Source organism: Coregonus clupeaformis, chromosome 11 (genome assembly GCF_020615455.1).
Source record: "Coregonus clupeaformis isolate EN_2021a chromosome 11, ASM2061545v1, whole genome shotgun sequence".
Classification (NCBI taxonomy): Eukaryota; Metazoa; Chordata; class Actinopteri; order Salmoniformes; family Salmonidae; genus Coregonus; species Coregonus clupeaformis.
Genome location: NC_059202.1, coordinates 5,829,661 through 5,849,288, shown reverse-complemented (window position 1 = coordinate 5,849,288; position 19,628 = coordinate 5,829,661).

Genomic DNA, 19,628 nt, shown 5'->3' with positions numbered 1-19,628 from the left:
GAGAGAGGTAGTTATCCTGGCACCACACAGCCAGGTCTCTGACCTCCTCCCTATAGGCTGTCTCATCATTGTCGGTGATCAGGCCTACCACTGTTGTGTTGTCTGCAAACTTAATGATGGTGTTGGAGTCGTGCCTGGCCGTGCAGTCATGGGTGAACAGGGAGTACAGGAGGGGACTGAGCACACACCCCTGAGGGGCCCCCGTGTTGAGGATCAGCGTGGCAGATGTGTTGTTTCCTACCCTTACCACCTGGGGGCGGCCCGTCAGGAAGTCCAGGATCCAGTTGCAGAGGGAGGTGTTTAGTCCCAGGATCCTTAGCTTAGTGATGAGCTTTGAGGGCACTATGGTGTTGAACGCTGAGCTGTAGTCAATGAATAGCATTCTCACGTAGGTGTTCCTCTTGTCCAGGTGGGAAAGGGCAGTATGGAGTGCAATAGAGATTGCATCATCTGTGGATCTGTTGGGGTGGTATGCAAATTGGAGTGGGTCTAGGGTTTCTGGGATAATGGTGTTGATGTGAGCCATGACCAGCCTTTCAAAGCACTTCATGGCTACAGATGTCAGTGCTATGGGTCGGTAGTCATTTAGGCAGGTTATCTTAGTGTCCTTTGGCACAGGGACTATGGTGGTCTGCTTGAAACATGTTGGTATTACAGACTCAGTCAGGGACATGTTGAAAATGTCAGTGAAGGCACTTGCAGGTTGGTCAGCACATGCTCGGAGTACACGTCCTGGTAATCCGTCTGGCCCTGCGGCCTTGTGAATGTTGACCCGCTTAAAAGTCTTACTCACATCGGCTACGGAGAGCGTGATCACATAGTCATCCGGAACAGCTGGTGCTCTCATGCATGCTTCAGTGTTGCTTGCCTCGAAGCGAGCATAGAAGTGGTTTAGCTCATCTGGTAGGCTTGTGTCACTGAGCAGCTCGTGGCTGTGCTTCCCTTTGTAGTCTGTAATAGTTTTCAAATCAAATCAAATTTTATTGGTCACATGCGCCGAATACAACAGGTGCAGACATTACAGTGAAATGCTTTCAAGCCCTGCCACATCCGACGAGCGTCAGAGCCGGTGTAGTACGATTCAATCTTAGTCCTGTATTGACTCTTTGCCTGTTTGATGGTTCGTCGGAGGGCATAGCGGGATTTCTTATAAGCGTCCGGGTTAGAAAGCGGCAGCTCTACCCTTTAGCTCAGTGCGGATGTTGCCTGTAATCTATGGCTTCTGGTTGGGGTATGTACGTACGGTCACTGTGGGGATGACGTCATCAATGCACTTATTAATGAAGCCAGTGACTGATGTGAGGAACTAAAAGACACCTCTTGGCCTCTGTCTGTGAGAAAACGCATCACGTTTGATTAATGTATTATATAGCAGGCAGTAGATCACACACTGGATAAGTGTCAGGTTTAAATCATGTTTGTCTATCTGGGAAGGTGGAAACTCATGTGATTGACTAATCAGGCCATAATATTCCACTTATTTTCTTAGATAATGGATCAGAAAATTCCCCAGGTGATGTAACATCTCATCTCTCAAACATCCCAAACTAATATACTGAACAAAAATGAGCTGAAACAAAAGATCCCATATATTTTCCATATGCACAAAAAGCTTATTTCTCTCAGGTTTTGTTCACAAATTTGTTTACATCCCTTTTAGTAAGCGTTTCTCCTTTGCTAACATAATCCATCCACCTGACAGGTGTGGCATATCAAGAAGCTGATTAAAGAGCTTGATCATTACATAGGTGCACCTTGTGCTGAGGACAATAAAATGACACAGATGTCTCAAGTTTTGAGGGAGTTTGCAATTGGCATGCTGACTGCAGGAATGTCCACCAGAGCTGTTCCGAGATAATTGATTGTTCATTTCTCTACCATAAGTCGCCTCCAACGTCGTTTTAGAGAATTTAGCAATAAATTCAACTGGCCTCACAACCGCAGACCACGTGTAACCCCGTCGGCCCAGGACCTCCACATCTTCTTCACCTGCGGGATCGTCTGAGACCAGCCACCCGAACAGCTGATGAAACTGAGGAGTATTTCTGTCTGTAATAAAGCCCTTTTGTGTGGAAAAACGTATTCTGATTGTCTGGGCCTGGCTCCCCAGTGGGTGGGCCTATGCCCTCCCAGGCCCACACATGGCTGCGCCCCTGCCCAGTCATGTGAAATCCATAGATTAGGGCCTAATGAATTTATTTCAATTGACTGATTTCCTTATATGAACTGTAACTCAGTAAAATCGTTGAAATTGTTGCATGTTGTGTTTATATTTTTGTTCAGTATATTATTTGCCCAATACTGTTTATTCTGCCTATTTCATGTACTGTATGCCAAGCAGGGAGGCAGTTATAGCTCCGATTGGTTATGTTTACCCTGGTGATTTACAGTATCATTTATTCAGTATAATGGGAGACTTTGGAATTGGATAGGGATCAGAACATGTTTCAGTTCTACATATGTTTCAGTGACACACAAGGGCCAACTTAGCGTATAGGTAACTATTAATTTCAATGTTTTGTCTCCACATAATCCAATGATTATGAAAGTCCACACATACCTGAACAGATTTAACGATCCCATCTCAGTTTTCTATCTGCCATTCATATGGCTTCTTACTTGTCATTCATGAATCACATAGGTACCTTTCCTTCCACATGTGTGCTCCAGCAAGGTGAGCCTAATAGCGAAGTATATTCGCTATGGTACACAGATGTTTATTCTAAGGGTCATTTGCTGTTGATGTTGTATTAACTCAAGTGTTTTAGCTAACTGACCCAACAATAATTTACGATCTCTGGGGACTTCCAGGAAGTGTGGGGCGTACATAATTACGAGGAGCATTTTTCCCACTCTTTCCTCGCTGATTCTCACTGGACATTGTTTCTTTGGTCAATGGTCAAGCAACTGGTATAGCACTTAAATCCCCACGCATCACTAATCCTCTGCTACAAGTTTGATCTACAACACCGATGGGGACAAACACATGCACTGTAAGTCAATTGAATAATGGGAATTATGTTAGAATGACCAAAACTGCAGTGGATGTGCATGTTTAGAGTATGTGAGCATGTGGGGCATGGCTGTGAATGGTGAATGGGTCTCTCACATGCATTGTTTAGGTAGAACCTGAGTAATTGGCTGTGGTTACACATATGTGCAGAGAAACAGAGGGAGAACAGAAGCCTTTGATCCAAACAGACCAGGCCAGTCATGCTTCTGCTGCTCCTCCGTCCTTTCCTCTGTTTCTTTCGTCCAGGTGTGGGTGTAAAGGCCAAAGGCATGGTCTGTGTAAATGGCACATTCTACCTGGGGTCATTAAAAAACATCACTCATACAAAACCCTCTTTGATATGCTCAGTGCGATAACAAAGAACATGTTTTTCACCTCCATAAATATGTAAATGTTTCACCTTGTAAAATTCTCTGCTTGTAACTTTTGGAGATTGATACAGTTTTTACAATGCCATTAGCTAAATTGCATTTTGAGGTACCTATGGTTGCTGTGAAGGTTGCCAAGAATGATCTAACGAGAGACTACAATGTATTCTAGACCTCCTAAATGTACTGTCTAAGTTGAATAACAGCCAGCAGCATACCACCCTGCAACCCACTGCTGGCTTGCTTCTGAAGCTAAGCAGGGTTTGTCCCTGGATGGGAGACCAGATGCTACTGGAAGTGGTGTTGGAGGGCCAGTAGGAGGTGCTCTTTCCTCTGGACATTTCCCTGTGTAGGGTGCTGTCTTTCAGATGGGATGTTAAATGAGTGTCCTGACTCTTTGTGGTTACTAAAGATCCCATGTAGGGGTGTTAACCCTGGTGTCCTGGCTAAATTCCCAATCTGACCGTCAAGGCCACCTAATCATCCCAAGTTTCCAATTGGCTTATTCATCCCTGTAACTATTCTCCAGGTTCTTGCTGAGAATGTGTTCTCAGTCAACTTACCTGGTAAAATAAGAATAGAGGAATGTATGTAAAACAATTATAGTGCAATATCTACAAAGGCCTACCAAAAATATGAAACAGAGCCACATGCTCAGCACACCATCCCTGTGGCTGATATTCTGTGGTAGATTAAGTACTACTGTATGTTGACAGAAGACTTAAAAAGAAGCAGGCAGCCATTATTAAAACAGTGTGCCTCCTTTGTGAGTCAAATGGATCCTGCTGAGATGGCAAAACAAGAGTTATGTATATTGTTAACACTTTATTTGGATTGTGCATTTGTAGATGCTCTACAGATGGCCAAACTATCTGTTGATAAGCTAAGGTTACGTTTAGGTTTACAATTAGGATAAGGATTAGGGTTAGGGTTAGAAGATAGTTAGTTGAAATGTTACTGATAGTCTACAGATAGACTATCCAAATAAAGAGTTACCAACATTATTTACTCTTATCAAACATTCAATAGAAAGTCTGGAATCTAGAAGCAGCTGCATTAAGTGGATAGAATAGCTAGCCTATATCTGAAGGCAAAACACGGCTGTTTCAAAAGGAGATTATATGTAACCGTAACCTAATGATTGCTGTTATACCTCCACACCATATCTTAGAAGTCTCTTAAATTCTGCTCTTTGTTTTAGGTTTGAAAATTTACAATTTATATAATAAATCAGCAGAATAGTCTCTCCTAACGTTACCATACTGTATTTCAGTAGATATACACAATTTGCTATGATTCCTTATATTATGATTGATCAATTCAAACATCATTGTTATCTTCACTTCATCTTTAGTCTTTACCAGCCAAGTCATGATATGTTTAGCCTCGTGTGCTTTGCTCTCCCTAAGGAACATGCACGTTTTCTGTTTATTTTACATACCTACCGGAAAGCCCATTCCATGTGTCTAACCGGTAATGATTTGGTGCACCACTCCCATGGGATCCCTGACACCGAACGCCTCAATCTCTTAATTATAGATGTAATCACCAGACCATTAATTTAATTTCCCTGACCTTACCAATTATCTGTTGTTACACATGAAGTTAAGAATGTCCACATAACCGGCGACACTCGTCTTTTGAATGCAGTACTTTGGCCCTACTTCCTTCTCCTACGTATCAAACATAATTATGTTCCTGGAAGGTATTACTCTGTTAAAAGCGTGTTACCCTGGATATTAATGGGCAACCGCAATAGTGAATTAAATAGTTTGTTCAAGCTTATCCAAAAGTCAATGTGACCAATAGGACTGCATGGAATGCTTAAAAAAAAAATTTGAATGCTGAGAAATCATTTATATCTGCTCTAATACATTCAGCACCTCGAGTGTAAAAATTAGCATCAGATTGCGTGTCAGTTTGGCAAGCCGTGTGTGTAGTCTATTCCAGAGGAAGGGGAGAAGTGGAGGGATACATAAAAATTTCAATCTCAATACTATTGGTAAAATGTCAAGCCTCGGGATGTTGGAGTAAGCGGTTAGCCGGAAAGCCTGGAGCATCAGCTCAGATACAAACTGCATCATGAATGCACTATACTAACGATGCAATTCAAACCTCAATGAACTCCATGTGTCCTGTTAAAAAGTAAAAAAGTCTGGAACGAGTGCAGAGGAGGGGTCCTTTAATTAAGATGTCATTTCATGGTTAGTATGCCCCACAATCACATGAGTAACAGAGGAATGATTCAAATCACACAAAAAGAAGAAAAAAAAGACCCCAAAAGCTTGATATTTTCAAGAAGGCCATTAAGCATTCACAAAGAGAAGCTGGTGGTGTATACAGAACACAGTCATTAAGGTCTGGTCTCTCATGTTGGTTAAAAGGCCTCTAAGCCCTGTAATGCACTCTGGGTTTCTCAAGCTAATGAAGAAATATGGCCGGTTTTACACTGACAGCTTAATGGCTGGGTTAGTAAGGAGTTAACCACCAGTCCTTATTCAGCGCCACAATGCCGTTTTACACAGAGCGTAAAGTGAATATTAGTTTGGCAAATATGATTGTTTCCAGATCTGCTCCTTACACTCTCTCTAGAAAATTGTATGATACACTAAACCAATTTAATTGACTTCTGATATGAGGAATGGAAAACACGTAGGCTACCTCTGATCAGTGGAGGCTCCTCAGAGGAGGAAGGGGAGGACAATCCTACTCAGTGAATTTCATAAAAATAAAATAGTGAATCATAAAAAAAGTTATCATTTTTAGATAAAACTATACTAAATATATTCACGTCACCAAATAACTGATTAAAACACACTGTTTTGCAATGAATGTCTACAGCAGCCTCAACAGTACGCTCTAGGGTAGTACCATGGTGTAGCCGGAGGACAGCTATTTTCCGTCCTCCTCTGGGTACATTGACTTCAATACAAAATCTAGGAGGCTCACGGTTCTCACCCCCTTCCATATACTTACACAGGAATTATGATGAGTTCCGGAGGACATCCTGCAACCTATCAGAGCTCTTGCAGTATGAACTGACATGTTGTCCATCCAATAAAAGGATCAGAGAATGAATCTAGTACTTAAATCATAAGCTACAGCTAGCTAGTATCGCAGTGCCCCGTTAGTCTCCCGAGTGGCGCAGTGGTCTAAGGCACTGCATCGCAGTGCTAGCTGTGCCACTAAAGATCCTGGTTCGAATTCAGGCTCTGCTGCAGCCGGCCGCAACCGGGAGACCAATGGGGCGGCGCACAATTCGTCCAGGGTAGGGGAGGGAATGGCCGGCAGGGAGGTAGCTCAGTTGGTAGAGCATGGCGTTTGCAATGCCAGGGTTGTGGGTTCGATTCCCATGGGGTATGAAAATTAAAAAGAATAATGTATGCACTAACTGTAAGTCGCTCTGGATAAGAGCGTCTGCTAAATGACGTAAATGTAAATGTAGCACTGCAGTGCATAAAGTGTGTTGAGTAGTTGACTCAAAGAGAGAGAAAGACAACAGTTGAAGAATTGTTAACAAATACATTTCTTAAAAAATTAAGGCGAAACAGCAGAGAGAGAGATGGCTACATTTCATTGTATATTTTTTCTTCTTAATTTACCTTTCACTTTGCTAATAGTGCGAATTTAGATGACTCAATAACCTGATTCAAACAATGCTAGCTAGCTGGCTAAGGCTATCCAACACAGCAACTCTTCCAAGTCAAGGTAAGCTTTCTGTTTTAGTAATGTATTGCCACCGGGGCCCATCGGTGTAACTGCTAAACTGTTTGCTAGTTTTTTTGCCTGGTCACAGACAGCTAGCCACAAGTGAGGGGAAAAGGTGAGAGGGTGAAATCATGTAGATACAACGAGCAAAGTGATGATGCTGTATGTGGCTGGTATGAAAGTGAACTGTGTGTGCGGGTGATCAGGGGTGTATTCAGTCCGCCAATTCTGTTGCAAAACGTTTCTTAAATGACCTACCTGCAACGTTTCAGTTGCAAAAGGGAATGTTTTAATGACTACACCCCAGATCAGCTAGGTTAGGCAAGTGTGCAAGGCGGTATTGAATGTGTCACTATGTCTGTCACCTTGACCCAATCCCCTCGGGGTGTGCCGACATGGCCTTGCTCATATTCGTAATCTCATGCGTAATGACAGTTGATAGTCGGATCGGATGATACTCGTGATCGTAAAGTGTTTTAATATGCCTAAATAGATGTTGGCAAAATACCTCCCTGCACGTTCTCACTGCAAAAACGCTGCAGATTATGAGCAGCGTGCGGAAGGGTGGGTGAGTGTGTGTCTGTGTCCTCAACTTGCAGTGGGCAGCCAAGTTTGCTGTCATTCAGTCAGAATGTGCATTAGCGTTTCATTTTTTTTTTTCCTAACCTTGCCCCGCTAGTTAGATATTGTGCACATTGATAGCTTGATAGCAAACGTCCTCGCCATGTGATTTATCATAGTAGCAGGCAGTAGCAATCTAAATTATCAGACTGAAAACATGCAAGGAAAAGTGATGGGATGAAATTATGAAGTGAGTGGATGGAGAAATACAACTTCACTATATCCATTCAGAGCAGCAGGATCTTTACATCCAGGCAAACTAACCAGTTTAGTTATTTAGACCAGCCTTTCTCAAACCCCTGTCTGTCGCCCTTTCAATGTGTTTCAGTTTATCAGCCGGTTCTGGCACCGTGGCATCAGAACCAGACCGAAGCTCCTGCGGTGGATGACTGGTTTCAGCGCATAGAGGAGATGTGGAACACTGTTCACGTCCACCTCCAGCACGCTGTGCGTCGCCAGAAGGCCAACGCTGACCGCCACCACAGTGAGGCCCCGGTCTTGGTACCGGGTGATTGGGTCAGGCTCTTGATCCGGAATCTGCCCCTCCACCTGCCCTGCCGGAAGCTGAGCCCACAGTTTGTGGGGCCGTTCAAAGTCCTGAGGAGGATAAACAAGGTTACATATAGGTTATTTCTCCCTCCAGATTACCGTATTAACCCCTCGTTCCATGTGTCTCTCCTCAGGCCGGTGGTGGCTGGTCCGCTCCAGGAGTCTGAGGTGCGGGAGGTTCCTCCACCCACTCTGGACATTGAGGGGGCCCCGGCGTACTCCGTACTGTCCATCCTGGATTCGAGGCGTCGGGTGGGGGGCCTTCAGTACCTCGTGGAGTTGGAGGGGTACGGTCCTGAGGAGCGGTGCTGGGTTCCCCGATCCCTCCCTATTGCGGGATTTCCACCGTCGCCATCCAGCTTGCCCTGCTTGTTATTTTCCCATGTGCCTTGTATTTACCAGTGCGCCTGTTTTGTGCGCTTGAGTGTTTTGAAGCATTACTGCGTAACTTTGTGTTTCAGAATAAATCCTGTTATTCTGTGATCTACCCTCCTGCGCCTGACTCCTTCGAAATCACCTCATCACAACAGCTAGACACCAATGGGCATCCAATCCATCCAACATCAATGACAGTAGGCCTATAGTTGATTCATTCGGTTAAAGCATTCATTTTGTAATGGCATAGGTCTACATTATTTTGGATTTGTGTGCCCATGAGAACTGTTTTCACAGCGAAACATTATTAAATGTTCCGTAGCCTTAGTTCAACTTCTCCAAGATCCAGGAATCGTGCAGTGTTTAAGTTCAATGTTCTAATTCAATTGTTACAAATAACACTGTCATAAATGTAATTAATGTAAGCAAAGAAAAGTAGTATTTTATGTCACATGATCTGTGAAGACTCCAAGCATTCAACTCATGAGTTATGGACAACTCATGAACTAGGGTGTAAACATGTTTTGATTCAACTTGTGTATTATACTGAATGTAGGCTACCTGTTCTCCATGTGTTCATGTGTGTAAATTTCCTCGGCTGAGAGGGTAGGCTACCGGGGGTGGTATAGGCCTAGTGGAGGGTAAACACAACTAAACGCAGTTTACCCACCCTTTTTAGGACAATACATTGAAAGTATAGGGAGTGTTACTTTTTTCACCGCAATCGGCAATCAGAGTTTACCCACCTTTTTATTTTTAAATAGTTTTTATTTTCTCTAAATGGTTTTTTTCCTCTTTTTTATTTATTTTATTATTATGTTGTTGTTGTTTTTTGCCATTTAGCAGACGCTCTTATCCAGAGCGACTTACAGTTAGTGAGTGCATACATTATTTATTATTTATTTTTCATACTGGTCCCCCGTGGGAATCGAACACACAAACCTGCCGTTGCAAACGCCATGCTCTACCAACTGAGCTACATCCCTGCCGGCCATTCCCTTCCATACCCTGGACGAATTGTGCGCCGCCCCATGGGTCTCCCGGTCGTGGCCGGCTACGACAGAGCCTGGATTCAAACCAGGATCTCTAGTGGCACAGCTAGCACTGCGATGCAGTGCCTTAGACCACTGCGCCACCACACTACGTCACACTACGCCTTAGACCACCACACTACGTCACTGGCTACCGGTAGGCCAATTTGATGTTCATGGTAATAGGCCTACAACACTGTAGCATAGTCTAGTAAATTTCAGGTGTCCCGGCTTTTCAACAAAAAAGGTCAATTTGTCAGCAAGATGCATCAATTAATGTCGGCCTAATCAATGGCAATCGCTGAATGTCATTAGGGCACAGATGTTTTGTTTGGTACATTTATTCATATGAGAAGCTTCTTAGCTCCCTACTGTATGGATATGCTGCTGATATCAAAGCTTGATATAATCAAAAGCTCCACTGGGATTGACTACAATCAGGCGTGTGTGGAAACGATCAGGACTGTTTGAAATAGAAATTACTTGGAAATACCGTCTCTCAGTATATTAGCTGGAGAAAATGATTTGAGGAAAGACACGTTTGCGTGATTCGTGCGAAGACAGCAAACGTTTGTTAATATTTCGGTAACAATGTTTCTTAGACAATTGGAAAATATGGCAATACTTGTCAGGAAATAAAAACACAGCTCACATGTGACTCGCAGATTAATTGTTTTTAACAGTTCAGAATCTACTTCATCCAAATAAATGCTACATCACTGTCATACAGCAAATCTGAGGGAGCTCTGCACTTCATCAGCCAGGCTCTTTTTTTGAGGGCCAAATGGTTTGCACATGCTCTGATCTCAGTAGAAATACAGCCCCAAGCACTATCCAGGGTTTCAAATATGAGCGGTTGCCAACTGAAGCAATGTTGAGATTGTTATAGTAGTACATGAAAGAGAATAGTTTATTTCAGTTTCAATAGGCAATTTCCCACAGACCGCGTCACAGTAAAGGTTGTGAAGTGTATCGTATCTTGGAGAGGCACTTTAAGTTAAGTCCTGTTATCAAGATGGCCGTTCTTATCAGACATGTTCTTCATCCCAATTGTGGATTCTCTGACATCCTAAATATGAGAAAAAAACACTGTTTATATCAGTCCAGAACTACCCCCGGGATTTCAAGTCCACTGGTCCATTTTCAAACCTCAACTCTAAAGGGTTTTCCATTGGAATTAATTTCAGAACTGTCAAGGGCCTCCCTGGCGCTCGACATTCTGAAGCCTATTTGCAAATTACCTCCTTCACCAGAGATGAGGATAGAATAACATAGCCTGCTCTCTATTCAAGAAGTACCTGGGTCAGCTACTGCACAGGGCAGAGGTGGGGAGCCAACCCGGGGAATGTCAAAGCTGGGTAACAGAATCCTCACTGATTTGGGGCCTGTTGCACCATCCTACCCACCCGCTGGTGTTCCATTTCCCTATTTGTGTTTTTCTATCCTGGTGTCCAGAGTTATTAGCAACACTTTGGGCTAGCTCCTGATACACTGGTGTAATAAAGCAGACGCCGTTGAACTTGCGCACGGTGTCCATGTTCCAGATTTGCATGATGGATCAGAGTGGTGTCTGGCTGCGGCAGGTCGTCTGTTCTAATGGGTCTCTGAGGAGCACAATCAGCCGTTTCCACTGCGCTCCGGATAAATAACAAGTGGGAGGGTTCTGCTCTGGGGGTCCGGCAGGGACCGGGAGGGAACTGGCGGCACCCTGAGAAAATGCCTAAAATACCAGCTCCCTCTCAGCAAGATAATGAGCCTAATGATGAGTGAATGCATAGAACCGGAGACACACACTTCCTAAAATTCATCCATATTTCCAAAATCAAGGCCTACATGTCAATTTGTGTGCATTCACAACTTTTCTAAATCCATGATGAACGGTAGCGTAAGGTGTGCTGGCTCCCAGTCAAATCGCATATCTGAGCACTAGACAGTTTGTCCTGCTCTGTGAGCCGTGAGTTTAACTCCACTGTAATGTTTATTTTCACTGGAAGCTCAAGAGGTGTTAAGTATTACACTGACAAGCCCTCTCAATAAAAATATACTTAGGGCACAAAAGCTGTGTTCTATGACAAACACACATCGATATAATAAATAAAAATAAAGAATTCAACACAATTTGAAGATGTGAAAATGAAATCTATGATGTACTATTTTTCATACTATGTACTACAACAGTGCATACTAGTGCAAAAAGTGCATACAAACCATAAATAAATAATAAATACCCCAAAATGCAAAGAATCAGAGCTTTCTAACAGTAAAAGGCATTACTAGGTACTGTTTTTTCACTCAACTGGACAGCGTTTCCATTTTCCGTACGAATCGAACGGCGGCTTCTGGTAAGAGTAGGGGGAGGTATATTCTTCCTCATTAACAACTCCTGGTGGACCGAAGTTGAAAACATCTCAAACTCTTGTTCATCCAACCGGAAGTTTCTGATGTTAAAATGCTGACCCCACTATAAGCTGAGGGAATTCATGTGTGTTATTATCACAGCTGTGTACATACCGCCACAAGCAAACATCAAGGCAGCCCTTAGCGAACTGTAAAATAAATAAATTGGTCATTTAGCAGATGCTCTTATCCAAAGCTACTTATAGGAGCAATTAGGGTTAAGTGCCTTGCTCAAGGACACATCAACAGATTTTTCACCTAGTCAGCTCGGGGATTAGAACCAGCGACCTTTCGGTTACTAGCACAACACTCTTAACCACTAAGCTACCTGCAACTGTACAAGAACATTAGCCAGCAAGAATCCTCTCACCCGGAAGCAGTCTTTATTGTCGCAGGGGATTTTAACCAAGCACATTTAAAACAAATTCTTCCAAAATATCACCAACATGTATCCTGCCCCACAAGAGGAAACAACGTATTTGACCATGATCAGAAATATAAATGCAAGATGTTCAAGTTCAAGTTATTGTCCCAATTGGGAAATGTGTTGTGCAGTCAGGGTTCAACAATAAAAAGCAACAACATTAAAAACAGTGACAACCATACAACCATTGGGCAAAAGTGCAGCAGTAAATAGACATTTCATTTCATGTGCAGATTCAGAACGTTTATGGCCTGTGGGACAAAAGAGTTCTTCTATCTGTTGCTATTGAATTTGGGAAGTCTAAAATGACAACCTGAGGGGAGAAGTGCAAAATCGTCATGGAGGGGGTGATCAGGACAGTCTAGGATACTTTTAGCTCTCCTCACCACTTGCTTTCTGAATGTCACTGAGAGCTGTGCCTGTTGCACCCCAATGACCCTGCTGGCCACCTTAACCACCCTGTCCAACCTATTTTTGTTGCAAACATTAAAATTGCCAAATCAGGCCACCATCGAGAACAACAATACGGATTCAATAAAACTCCTGTAAAACAGTGTCATCATTGTCTTGCTGACATTAAAAGAGTTAATCTTTCTCTGAAAAAAAAGCTGCTGCTGTCCCTTTTTACAGATGGCATCTGTGTTCTCCTCAAATGTCAACTTGCTGTCCAGCACTGTTCCCAGGTACTTGTAGGTACTGACTAGCTCAATGTCATTTCCCATGACCACAGTGGGAATGGGGTTCAGTGGCTGCCTTCTAAAGTTAATGGGCATATATTTAGTTTTGGAAACATTCATCCATGACACAAAGTCATCTACCACAGGCCCATGCTCAGACTCTCCATCCTGTAGTAGACTGAGGATGATAGTCATCAGCAAACTTGATGATGTGCCTGTTTTCATATTCGCTAAGACAGTCATTAGTGTATAGTATGTACAGGAGAGGAGAGAGCACGCAACATTGTCGGGATCCGGTGGAGGAGCAGAGCTGCTTTGACATGACGCCATTTACTCGCACTTGTTGGGACCGGTCGGTAAGGAAGTCCACTATTCAGCTCGCAATGCACACGTCCAGCTTGAAGTGGGAGAGAAGCTTCTCTGCTAGTATGTGAGGCTGGATAGTATTGAAGGCCGATGAGAAGTCAATGAACAGAAGCCTTGCGTGGGTTTTTGGGCCCTCTAGGTGCTTGTAGAGGAAGTTGAGTAGGGTTAGAGTGGTGTCCTCCACCCTCCGCTTGGCCCTGTAAGCAAACTGCAGGGGGTCCAGGGAATTCTCAACCTGACGCAGTACATCCTTCTTGATTAACTTCTCAAATTATGTCATCAAGGATGTCAGTGCCACTGGCCTAATGTCACTTAGCACCTTGGGGGATTTTATTTTTGCCACAGGAACAACAGTAGCATGCTTCCAGAGCAGTGGCAGTCAGTGCCATTTAAGATGGCCTTATTTCTATTACAGCATATTGGATGACTCTCATTCATATTCCATTCACCCAGTTCAATGTAACAGTAATAGGTTTAGGCTAATACATGATACTCAAATATTCCCTATACCCATCATGAGGTTGCTACTACCTAGCCTATGAATGAAGGTTTACAACGTAGGTGCACACAGGTCGAGAGACAAATTTGAGGTAAAAGACAAGAGCTCTGATAGGCTGGAGGACATCCTCCGGAAGTTGTCATAATTACTGTGTAAGTCTATGGAAGGGGGTGAGAACAATGAGCCTCCTAGGTTTTATACTGAAGTCAATGTACCCAGAGGAAGACGGAAGCTAGCTGTCTTCCGGCTACACCATGGTGCTACCCTACAGAGTGTTGTTGAGGCTACTGTAGACCTTCTTTGCAAAATAGTGTGTTTTAATCAATTATTTGGTGACGTGATTATATATAGTATAGTTTTATCTAAATAGAATAACTTTTTAAATGTTTTAAAATGTACATTTTTATGAAATTTACTGAGGAGGATGGTCCTCCCGTTCCTCCTCTGAGGAGCCTCCACTCTTCCAGAGTTTAGTGTAAAGTGTTGGTCCCATGTTTCATGAGCTGAAATAAAAGATCCCATAAATGTTCCATATGCACAAAAAGCTTATTTCTCTCAAATTCTGTGGACAAATTTGTTTACATCCCTCTTAGTGAGCATTTCTCCTTTGCCAAGATAATCCATCCACCTGACAGGTGTGGCATATCAAGAAGTTGATAAAGAGCATGATTATTACACAGATGCACCTTGTGCTGGGGACAATAAAAGGCCACTCTAAAATGTGCAGTTTTGTCACACAACACAAATTTGGTCTCAAATTTTGAGGGAGCGTGCAATTGGCATGCTGACTGCAGGAATGTCCACAAGAGCTGTTGCCAGATAATTTAATGTTCATTTCTTTACCATACGCCGCCTCTAATGTCGTTTTGTAGAATTTGGCAGTACGTCTAACTGGCCTCACAACCACTGACCATGTGTAACCACGCCAGCCCAGGAGCTCCACATCCGGCTTCTTCACCAGCAGGATCGTCTGAGACCAGCCCCCTGACATCTGATGAAACTGTCGGTTTGCACAACTGAAGAATTTCTGCACAAACTGTCAGAAACCGTCTGAGGGATGCTCATCTGTGTGCTTGTCGTCCTCACCAGGGTCTTGACCTGGCTGCAGTTCAGCATCCTAACCGACTTCAGTGGCAAATGCTCACCTTCAATGGCCACTGTCACGCTGGAGAAGTGTGCTCTTCACGGAAGAATCTCGATTTCAACTGTACCGGGCAGATGGCAGACAGCGTGTATGGCGTCGTGGGGTGAGGGGTTTGCTGATGTCAACGTTGTGAACAGAGTGCCCAATGGTGGTGGTGGGGTTATGGTATGGACAGGCATAAGCTATGGACAACGAACACAATTGCATTTTATCGATGGCAATTTGAATGCACAGAGATACCGTAACGAGATGCTGAGTCCCATTGTCAAGAACTGTAACTCAGTAAAATCTTTGAAATTGTTAAATGTTGTTTTTATATTTTTGTTCAGTGTACATACAAACATCCATGATGAGTACAAAGCCACCCCCCACCCCCACTTCGGCCAATCAGATCACATCTCTGTTCCTACTCCCCACCTACAAGGAGCAACTGAAGAAGGCGCCACCAACAGAGAGAATAATGAGGCGCTGAACAGAAGAGGCAGACTCAATGCTGCAGGAGTGTTTTGAGAATACTGATTGGAATATGTTTAAAGATTCATCCACCCAGGACTCATCCATCAACATTGAGGAATATACATCCTCAGTCACAGGCCTCATTAGGAAATGTGTTGGTGATGTTGTACCCACAATAACAATCTGGACATATCCCAACCACTATCGTCCCAGCGTCCAGGTGTGGACTAGGACAAGAATCCCCCCCGCCACACACACACCTTACAGGCCACCAACCATACACACAAACTCTATCCCCACACATACACCCTACACCCTGACCCTACCCACCCTACTTAGACACAGGCAGTAGTGCTGACACATAACAGGCAGTACAGCGTTTCTCTACCATTTCAGTACCAGTGATTGGCGAGACACGGTCCTCCTCCTGTTTTTTTTAACCAGCTCATCTTTAAAACAATGACAATATGTAAAAGCACTGGAGATACAACTCACCACTATAACTGTGCCTCTGCTCTAGCCATTTTGTTTGCCTCCCTGTTGTGCCGTCTATCTGTCTCAGTATCTTCTCTACTGTCACTCTGTGCTTCTTTTGTTCTCTTTCTGCCTGTCTGCTTATACGTTATAAAAGCCAAGCTAACGCCTTAGGCCATATTGCAAATTAGTGTCATATGAGCGCCCCTGAATCAACACCTACCCTACGTGTTAATTACTATTACGTTCATCCAAATCATGAGTAATAATCTTATGAAGTAATTCATAGTACTTTATTAAGAAGTGTAATACATAGACTACTGAGGTATTCAGGAAATATGTTTTTTTAAATCTAACAAATCCAAGCAGGAATGCATGACTCAAGATATTCTTTGCAACCTAATTTTGGGTTGACAATTAGACTATAGTTGCTATATTTTACTCCAGAATTTCCTGATTTTTGCTTTGTTCAATAGTGATGAATTACACACATCTTTATGTGCACTAACTAATATCATAGGCTAATTAATTTGGGGTTCAACACCTGAGGAAGTGGAAACTTCAGGTCGGCCCTGCATTAAAGATCATAATTGGTTAAAGAAAATTGTGATAAATATAAAAGTATACCAGTTTTATTTAAGGACCAAAGGATTGACAGCCGTCCCATATAGATTGCAAAATAGTTGGGAAGAGATTTTTGAAGTACCGATTCCATGGCAAATGGTTTATGAACTAATACGCAAAACAATGCCGGATGCAAAACGTTGAATTTTTCCATTTAAATTATGATACAAAATTCTTGCTACCAATAGAATGTTATTTATATGGGGGACACAATCTTCCCAGCTCTGCAGATTTTGCTGCGAAGAGACAGAATCATTAGATCATTTGTTTTGGTACTGTCCATTTGTAGCTTGTTTTTGGTCACAGGTCCAGGAATGGCTGAAGGATTGCAATATTTACCTGGAGCTAACCCTGTAGATAGCACTACTGGGTGATCTGAAAAGTCATAGTCAATCGATCAATAATACTTTTAGCAAAAATGTTTATTTTCAATTTACAATCTGTAGAAAGAATGAGAATAGAAGGGTTCAGAACTGTTGTGAAACATCACAGTACAGTTGAAAAAGATATGGCAAATAGAAATCCAATATGGATAGTGTTAAGAGATATATGGGAGGGTTGAATGGAGCTGAAGGTTGGGACTAATAACAACTAATAACAACAAGATAACTCATGTAAAACATACTGTGTCCATAAGGTTGGAGTCATTAAAACTTGTTCTTCAACCACTCCACAAATGTCTTGTTAATAAACTATAGTTTTGGCAAGTCAGTTATCTACTTTGTGCATGACACAAGTAATTTTTCCAACAATTGTTTACAGACCGATTATTTCACTTATAATTCACTGTATCACATTTCCAGTGGGTCAGAAGTTTACATACACTAAGTTGACTGTGCCTTTAAACAGCTTGGAAAATTCCAGAAAATGATGTCATGGCTTTAGTAGCTTCTGATAGGCTGATTGACATCATTTGAGTCAATTGGAGGTGTACCTGTGGATGTATTTCAAGGCCTACCTTCAAACTCAGTGCCTCTTTGCTTGACATCATGGGAAAATCAAAAGAAATCAGCCAAGACAGAAAATTTTTTGTAGACCTCCACAAGTCTGGTTAATTCTTGAGAGCAATTTCCAAATGCCTGAAGGTACCACGTTCATCTGTACAAACAATAGTACGCAAGTATAAACACCATTGGACCACGCAGCCGTCGTACCACTCAGGAAGGAGATGCGTTCTGTCTCCTATAGACGAACGTACTTTGGTGCGAAAAGTGCAAATCAATCCCAGAACAACAGCAAAGGACCTTGTGAAGATGCTGGAGGAAACAGGTACAAAAGTATCTATATCCACAGTAAAACGAGTCCTATATCGACATTACCTGAAAGGCCGCTCAGCAAGGAAGAAGCCACTGCTCCAAAACCGCCATAAAAAAGCCAGACTACGGTTTGCAACTGCACATGGGGACAAAGATCGTACTTTTTGGAGAAATGTCCTCTGGTCAGATGAAACAAAAATAAAACTGTTTGGCCATAATGACCATCGTTATGTTTGGAGGAAAAAGGGGGGTCTTGCAAGCCGAAGAACATCATCCCAACCGTGAAATACGGGGGTGGCAGCATCATGCTGTAGGGGTGCTTTGCTGCAGGAGGGACTGGTGCACTTCACAAAATAGATGGCATCATGAGGAAGGAAGATTATGTGGATATATTGAAGCAACATCTCAAGACATCAGTCAGGAAGTTAAAGCTTGGTCGCAAATGGGTCTTCCAAATGGACAATGACCCCAAGCATACTTCCAAAGTTGTGGCAAAATGGCTTAAGGATAACAAAGTCAAGGTATTGGAGTGGCCATCACAAAGCCCTGACCTCAATCCTATAGAACATTTGTGGGCAGAACTGAAAAAGCGTGTGCGAGCAAGGAGGCCTACAAACCTGACTCAGTTACACCAGCTCTGTCAGGAGGAATGGGCCAAAATTCACCCAACTTATTGTGGGAAGCTTGTGGAAGGCTACCCGAAACGTTTGACCCAAGTTAAACTATTTAAAGGCCATGCTACCAAATACTAATTGAGTGTATGTAAACTTCTGACCCACTGGGAATGTGATGAAAGAAATACAAGCTGAAATAAATAATTCTCTCTACTATTATTCTGACATTTCACATTCTTCAAATAAAGTGGTGATCCCAACTGACCTTAGACAGGGAAATGTTACTAGGATTAAATGTCAGAAAAACTGAGTTTAAATGTACACTGCTCAAAAAAATAAAGGGAACACTTAAACAACACAATGTAACTCCAAGTCAATCACACTTCTGTGAAATCAAACTGTCCACTTAGGAAGCAACACTGATTGACAATAAATTTCACATGCTGTTGTGCAAATGGAATAGACAACAGGTGGAAATTATAGGCAATTAGCAATACATCCCAATAAAGGACTGGTTTTGCAGGTGGTGACCACAGACCACTTCTCAGTTCCTATGCTTCCTGGCTGATGTTTTGGTCACTTTTGAATGCTGGCGGTGCTTTCACTCTAGTGGTAGCATGAGACGGAGTCTACAACCCACACAAGTGGCTCAGGTAGTGCAGCTCATCCAGGATGGCACATCAATGCGAGCTGTGGCAAGAAGGTTTGCTGTGTCTGTCAGCGTAGTGTCCAGAGCATGGAGGCGCTACCAGTAGACAGGCAAGGACATCAGGAGACGTGGAGGAGGCCGTAGGAGGGCAACAACCCAGCAGCAGGACTGCTACCTCCGCCTTTGTGCAAGGAGGAGCAGGAGGAGCACTGCCAGAGCCCTGCAAAATGACCTCCAGCAGGCCACAAATGTGCATGTGTCTGCTCAAACGGTCAGAAACAGACTCCATGAGGGTGGTATGAGGACCCGACGTCCACAGGTGGGGGTTGTGCTTACTGCCCAACACCGTGCAGGACGTTTGACATTTGCCAGAGAACACCAAG